The sequence below is a fragment of the Bubalus bubalis genome, chromosome 12, assembly GCF_019923935.1.
Source record: "Bubalus bubalis isolate 160015118507 breed Murrah chromosome 12, NDDB_SH_1, whole genome shotgun sequence".
In the NCBI taxonomy this organism is placed as follows: Eukaryota; Metazoa; Chordata; class Mammalia; order Artiodactyla; family Bovidae; genus Bubalus; species Bubalus bubalis.
The window spans coordinates 77,611,656-77,619,387 of record NC_059168.1 but is presented as its reverse complement, the minus strand read 5'-3'; the positions used below and the strand labels follow the sequence as shown (position 1 = coordinate 77,619,387).

The window sequence follows — 7,732 nt, the reverse complement described above, 5'->3', positions numbered from 1 at the left end:
CCTCTACCCATGGGATTCTCCAGGCAAGAATACTGGAGTAGGTTGCCATGCCCTCTTCCAGGGGATCTTCCTGACCCAGGGATCAAACCTGAGTCTCTGTGGTCTCCTGCTTGGCAGGTGGTTTCTTTACCACTGTACCACCTAGGAAGGCCATTTTAGCTTTATATGATGGATAAAAATATATATGTTCCTCACTGCAAAAGAGAAGTTTATATACCATTTAGTTGTTTAGAATTGTGACCTTTTAGGTTATTAACATTTAAAAATCTTAAAAAGGAATTCTTTTTATATTACTGAGATTGTTTTTGGATTACACTAGTCTGAAATGGTTACATTCTTTGTTTTACATATTTATTGTTCACAACTCTGGATCTGAATTTTGTTTTTTTAAATCTGCCAAGTATAGAAGTGAGAGGTTAAAATAAAAAGTTGCTCCTTATTTCCTTTTTAAAAATTTATTTTTAATATTTATTTATTTGGCTGCACTGGAATCTTTAAACTTGGTTGCGGAATGAGGGATCTTAAGTGGTAGCATGTAGGATCTAGTTCCCCGACCAGGGGCCCCCTTCAGTGGAAGACTGGAGTCTTAGCCACTGGACCACCAGGGTTTGCTGTGTGTGCTTAGTCACTCAGTCATGTCTGACTCTTTTCGACCCTATGGACTGTAGCCCACTAGGTTCCTCTGTCCACAGGGATTCTCCAGACAGGTATACTGGCGTGGGTTGCCATGCCCTCTTTCAGGGGATCTTTCTAACCCAGGGATCGAACCCAGGTCTCCCGCATTGCAGGTGGATTCTTTACCGTCTGAGTCTCCAGGGAAGCCCATCCTCCTCATTTCCTACAGCATAATGTCCCTTTATGGATCAGCACACAAGATCCTCCTTAGATTGGCCCCAAACTCTCATTCCTTGCTCTACAACCCTCCCATCTACCCTTTGTCTCTCCTTCAAGCCTAGGGCATCCTCGCATCCATGCATTTGCTCCAGGGGATCCCTTTGTCTTGAATACCTTCCCATTCTTTCCTTAGGGGTCAGTTCCACTGTGAAGTTTCCTGGATTCCTAGTGGGTCCTCCCACTGAGTTTTCTGAACAGGTGGGGCTTGAAATCACAATGAAGTAATTAACCAGGTGACCGACTTGTTTGAAAAGACCCTGATGCTGGGAAAGACTGAAGGTGGGAGGAGAAGGGGATGACAGAGGATGAGATGGATGGATGGCATCCCCGACTCAATAGACATGAGTTTGAGTAAACTCCGGGAGTTGATGATGGACAGGGAGGCCTGGCGTGCTGCAGTCCACGGGGTCACAAAGAGTCGGACAGGATTGAGTGACTGAACTGAACTGAACTGAGTAAAGGGAAAGCAGAGCGGGCATCCCAGGCCAGGGGAACTGCAGGGGCCGAAGCCTGAGGTGGGAGGGAACACCAGCAGGAGGTAGTTCGGGAGGGCTGCAGAGAAGAGTGGGTATCATGGACATGTTGGGGGACCAGGGTGGCCAGGAATGAGAACAAAGAGGTAGGGGTGGACTTAATAGTTGAACTCTGGCAATGGGAGCCCGAGAGGTTAAGCAGGCCGGAGCCTCGCCAGCTTGTGATTAGGTTTCATCAGTTCGTCCTGTGGTTCCACTCAGCAGCTTATCCAGCTGGGACCTTTTTCTTGCCTCCTCTGCCTCAGTGAGCTCCTCCTCATCCCCGGGCAGAGAAACCAGCCCTCCTTGGCTCCTGAAAGCTGACTGCATCGCCCCCAAGGTCCTGGATAGCTGAACACAGGTAAAGGCTGGACTCACTCGTGAGGCTTCAGCCTGTGTTAAAGTTGCCCCTCGTCTGAGTGGAGTGGTTCCCGGGGAGTTGGGATGAAGGAGTAGGCATGGACACTCCGTGGCCAGGGGAACTCCACAGTGGAGCTGAGGCCCAACTACCTTTTGTGTCTGTACCACATGCACTGCTTGCGTCAAATGGCTTTTGAAACTCAGGCCCTAATCTAGGTGCCCCCAGGAAGAAGGACAAGGAAACAAGGACCCCGCCTGAGCCGTAAGAGCCCCGTTGGGACGAGCTTGTGCTTCAGGGGCCCCACAGGAGTCTGTGTTTTCATTACTAAGCAACTTAGAAGGAGTTCATCTTGGGGGAAAGAAAGACGGTGGGTAATAAGTCTGTAATAATGGCTGCCATGTGGAGGGAAGGCAGTGTTACCCAGCTAAGGACTAGAAAACATGGTTTATATTTTCAACAGTTGGAGGAAGAAATGAAAACTGAATATTTGCTGCACCTGTGAAAACATATTTGATCATGATGGCAAGTCCAGCGTTCTTAGTGCAGGATTCATATTTCATAACTCGTGTTCAAACAAGAAAAATGATTATAATGTTAAGTATTTCCTGAGTTTATTTTGATGGATGACAGAATAAGTACTGTATCTTTCACTCATTAAAATACAGATTGGTGTAATTTAATAAATGAACTTAATACACAGATGTTCCAGGCTGTTTTAGCAGGGTGTATATTAATCAACTTCTTTATATATGATCCTCTTTTATATTTTTTAAAGAAACTTGCAGGAGCCAAGAATTTATTAGATTTGCATGCTCTAGGACGAGTATCCGATGTCAGGTACATGCAGGAGTGTATTAAGATGAAACGGAGCCAGAGCCTGCAGACCAGCCAGGTCCCCACAAGGGTCGTCCCTGGGCTCCCGGCTGGCTCCCAGGGTCGTCTCAGAGCCCCAGGCCTGTGCCAGGTTCCTGGGTCTTTTTGCTGAGCTTGCTTGCTGCTTCCACGGCCTCAGGGCCTCTCAGAGGTGCCTCCAGAGACCCGGATGGAAGGTGGTGGCCTTGGAAGCTTTGGTGGCCCGGAATGGACAGTGGCCCTGCATGGGCAGAGGCTGGCAGCTCAGGGGGGCCTCAAGGGCCCTTCTTGTCTTCCCTGACCTCCCCCAGCAGGCTCATTCTCCCTCTCCTCCCTTAGCTGCACCCTAAGGGGCTGTTCTTTGTTCTGCTTATGCTTGTTCCACATGAGGGAAGCTTGCCTCGCTGGCCCTAGGCTCCTGAAGGTAGGGGCAGTGCCTTCTACAGCCACACAGTCTGTGCTCAGTGAACTTGGTAGGTGTGTGCTGAATCCTCGTGTCAGAGACTCAGAAACCCTTGTTCAGCTGTCCTAGAGGGTGTGAGTTGGGAGGAAGGAGGCAGCCTGAGGACGCAGTGCTAACTGACCTTTCTGGAGAAAGGACAGAGAACGTGTGAGAGCAGAGGCTTCACGTCAGCCACCCAAATGGCCGTCGCAAATCCAGGCAATACAGGGGTTGGTGGGGGGTGTTATGTCGGGCTGGCAGCAGTGGTGGGTGGTAGGGAAGGCTGAGAAGGGGAGGTGTCTGAGGCCAGGGAACTCATTTTTGCAGCCTGCTCTATCTGCTCCCAGCACTTAGCGGTCTCTCAAAGCATCGTGCACCCTTTTGCTAGTTATGGAACTACAGGCTCCTATGATGTGCCACACAGGATAGGAACCTGCAGGTCCGGGGGCTCCAGCTCTTCCATTTCAGCACCTTTTTCTCATTAGAGTTGAACTCAGGCCTCCCAGATCTCCTTCTATCGCCCAGGTAGCTACTCAGTGCCGGCCGGCTTATGAGTTGTACATGAGGTCAGCCAGCCACCCAGAACACAGGCCCTGGCCTCCCTCCAGTTCTCCCCAAGGATGGGTGCTGCCTTGTGGCTGCAGCCTGAGCTGTTTCCCCTGCAGCCCGTCCGCATCCCTCGGTGGCTCATCGATCACATGGGCAGGTCCTGTGGGAGCGTAGTGGCTCTGCTGTCACATGCCTGTTTGCAATAAGCACTGGCCATAGTCATTAATCATTCACGGAGGCTGTGGTTAGCGGCCCTCAGTCAAGGGGATGGTTTCAGGTTTTTCAGGCTAAGTGCCTCTCCAGCAAGCATCCTCCTCAGCCCTTTCATGTCCGGCCATTTGATGTTCCGTGCACACTGAGCCAGCCACCAAGGCCAGGCTTTGTTTTTGGAGGGTTGCTCTGAATGCTTCCCCCCCGGCCCAGTAGCAGAGAGTTCTGGGTTTCCAGCTCCTCATCTACACAGGAAATAGAGCTTGGAGAATGAGTCTCTTTCTCGAGCACTTCCTGGGCACCTAGTTCTCTGCCACACCATGGCGATCTGTGAAGCTACTCACTTTGCCCTCCGTGCCCCATTTAGGGGCGGTGCTCAAGCAGGACAGTAGGCCTGCAAGAGTGAATCCATCTGGGTTAAGAGGTCCAGGACAGCCCTCCAGCCTGCAGGTTTCTCACAAGGGTGGGTGCTCAGGGCTGGGTGGTGTGGGGAGGGGCCAAGAGAATCACAGGCTAGGAGGCCACAGGTGTGTGCAGGGTGGCTTGGGTGGCTCTTCTGTATGGCCTGAGCTGGTCCTTGAATGCATATTGAGACCTATGGATAATGGTCTGGAAACAGAGGCAGCGATTAAAATGCTTCCCACCCACCCCCCCAACTGGGAGAAATGTGAAAAAAATGAACTTTACATTTAATCTGCAGACGATAATATTTTCTGCAAGTTACTAATACGGTTATATGTGTTACTTGAAAAGATACATAATATATCTGTGTGAGATAGAATTGGGAGAAGCTCTAACTGAGGCTAGAGTTCATTTGACTTCAACAAATACTGCTCAGGCACCTCCTAGGTGCTTGGACCTCAACCTCAGGGACAATAAGTGTTCTGACGATACACAGTCTACCCATGTGATATCCAGAATCACAGCTCTGAGGGCAGGGATTCTAGTGTCTGGAGCTACAAGGGCAGGGGTGGGGGTGGAGGATGGCCCTGCTGAAATGCAAAGTTGACACACAGCTGTTACTGAGGCTGATGCCTATCCTCCATTTCAGCATCTTTCCCAGAAAACGTGTCTTGCGTGTTCAGCCATTGAGGCCTTAGAGTGAACAAATCAAAGAACTTTGGGTGTTCAGAGGCAAGAGAGATGACATATGGTTGAGAGCATCAGGAATGGCTTTATAATGCATGGGTGGGATTTGGCAGAATTCTGAAGTCCAGGAAAGACTTCTCCAGGCAGAAGTGGGCAAGGAAGAGATTGCCAGGTAAATGGAGAAGGGGGTGTAAAGGCACAGAGGGTTGCCTGAATTGCTGGTAGCTGGGGTCTTGGGCCAGGGTGGTGGCATTTGGAGCTGGGAGGGCAGGGTGGTATCACCTGCCTGCTCCATCCCTGTGTTCTCAACACAGCCCTCTCATTCCTGCTCTGCCACCTGAAATGTCATTCCCCTGAAACTTTTCTCTCTGTGCTCTTCTCACACTGTCTCTGCTTGGGAATCTTTTGCTTTCTTTGCTGCATGGAGCATTTCTCCTCATCCTGCAGAATTCAGCTCCAGTGCCAGCTTCTCTTTGCAGCCTTTCTCTCACTGGCATGGTCTGTGCAGATGCTGTGGCCCTGCCTCTGGAAGCCCACACTGGGGAGCTGGCAGTACTGTTCACTACCCACTGGGAGTTTGTTTTAGGGTGAGAGTGGTGAAGATCTGAGACCTGCTTCTGCCATTCACTGCCTAGATATCCACCTTGGTTTTCTCATCTGGATGAAGGCAAAAGATTGCAAAGAGTTTTGAGAAGCAATAAATAGAAGAAATCAAGTGACGTGTGTCATGCCAGCTACTGAGCCAGCAAGGAGTAGATGCTCAGAGGGGTTGAGGCTCCTTCCCGCTCCCCAACCTCATTCTCTCCCACTGTCAGCCATCTGCAGGCAAGTCTCTGCAAGTGGAATGTGAGATCCATGGGGCAGAATCTGACTCTTGCCCGGTAATGGACAACCTGCTTCTGCAGGGCTTCCCTGTGGAGGAAGATCCGAGCTCTTCAGGGTGATTTGTAGACTCGGGAATCAAGTTTGTTTGTTTGTTTTTCTTAGGAAGGTTCTGATTAAGCCAGAAACTTCCTGAAGTCATACAATTCTCCTCTCCCCGGAGAAGGATTTGCATAAAGTATCCTCTTGCTGGAAGGAAAATTAGAGATAATTAGTCCAGTGGTTTTCAAAATTTGTAAAGGACTGGAACCATTTTTTGAAATGAAATTTTATGTGGAACTTGAAGCTACACAAGCAGTCAAAGCATTGTTTTTGAATATATTAATATTTATTAATTAATGATTAAATCACAGTAGAAACATGGGCAAACGTATTTATCACATAATTTCAAGCTTTTAACAAAAAAGCACAATGAGACTGTTCTGATCAATGCAAAAATTAGAAATTAAAGCCTTATGGTGATTTTGTTTTTCACTTTCAGAATGAGTTCACTTATGTATTTTTTTAAATATAATTTTACTTATTCATTTGCTAGCTGTGCTAGGTTTTCATTGCTGCTTGGACTTTTCTCTAGTTGCACTGTGCAAGCGTCTCATTGCAGTGGTTTCTGTTGCTGAGCACAGGCTCTAGGTGCACAGACTCAGTAGCTATGATTTCTGGGCCTCTGAGTGCTGACTCAGTAGTTGTGGTGCTCAGGCTTAGTTGCTCCTCAGCGTGTGGGACCTTCCTGGACCAGGAATCAAACTCCTACATCGGTAGGTGGATTCTTTACCACTGAGCCGCCAGGGAAGTCCTCATGTATGTATCTTATTTCATATTCACAGTGTATAGGAAGTCCTGATTCACAGTGACAGGTTAATTCAAATGATTGCCATTTTTAAGTTTTGTCAGTTGCAGTCTCCACGTCCTTCAGTTAATCCAACAGGTGGTAGGGGAGCTCTGATTTGAAGTGGCCACAAAACTGAGTGAACTTGGCCACATAAGTTATTGTCAGTCTTCATGGCGTTAAAAGTGGCCACCCTTCTTGTTTTTAATGTCACTCTTTCATCAATGACTAAAAATATTTATAAATATAAATTTTTGAAATAAAGTAACTTCTGGGGTCCTTAGGGCTGAGAACGTGTGATAGGAAATTGCTGATTGAATCCACCCCCTTTTAATGCCACGTGTGTAAACTGAGAGTGGACTGTGACAAAGTCATGTCAAGGCTAAATGAGAATGGGTGCTGGGCTGGCGGAAAACTTAGGTCTCCTGCATCTCACCCCTGAGACTTTTCGACTATATTCTCTACCTTTCTTTCCTAATATGAATTAATAAAAAAGCTTCCTTGTTGTTATTGGTTTACACAAGCCAGGACATGGAAGCAACTTAGATGTCCATTTACAGATGAACGGATATTTGTCTTTAAATAAGTTAGACACCCCGACTCTCTAGTTTGATTTATATTCAAGGCCTTCTTATATTCCAGGGAGGAGCATGAAACAGGCCGCTTACTGGAATGAATAGTACGACCCGGAAACCTCCCTCCACGTCTTCCTGTCTCACCAGGAGAATTCTGTTCGGGTGATAGATAATTGGAATGGATTTGGCCAGCCGGCCTGCATAGAAATGATGATGCTATGTTTGTTCATCTGTCAGGAGAGTAAAGAGCAAAGCTGGTAATTTGTGTTAACTAAGCACTTCCATTATAAGAACTCAAGGGAAAGGGTGGGGAACCGAACATCTTGTCATCCAGCTGCCCCGGATCCTAAGGCTGATTTGTGTAGTTAAGAAGAAATTCTAATAATGTTGAGCGTATGGAAAAGTTTAAGGCAAAGATGATGGGTCATTTTCTAAGTGTTCGGGTTGAGTATCAAGAGCCGTCAGCTTCCTTTCCCAACTCCTGCTCTTCCTGGCGGGGCGGATCTCACACTGCGCCTCCCACGTGCTGCAGATGGTGTC

At 48.0% G+C, this 7,732-nt stretch overlaps 1 long non-coding RNA gene across 1 annotated transcript; it reads left to right on the top strand.

Annotated features, from left to right (window-relative positions):
- Window positions 1-1,238: 1,238 nt before the first annotated feature.
- LOC123328718 lies at window positions 1,239-7,453 on the top strand. The gene is made up of 2 exons (XR_006543744.2): window positions 1,239-1,767; window positions 7,260-7,453. It is a non-coding gene; the product is annotated as an uncharacterized LOC123328718 (long non-coding RNA).
- The last annotated feature ends 279 nt before the right edge of the window (window positions 7,454-7,732 follow it).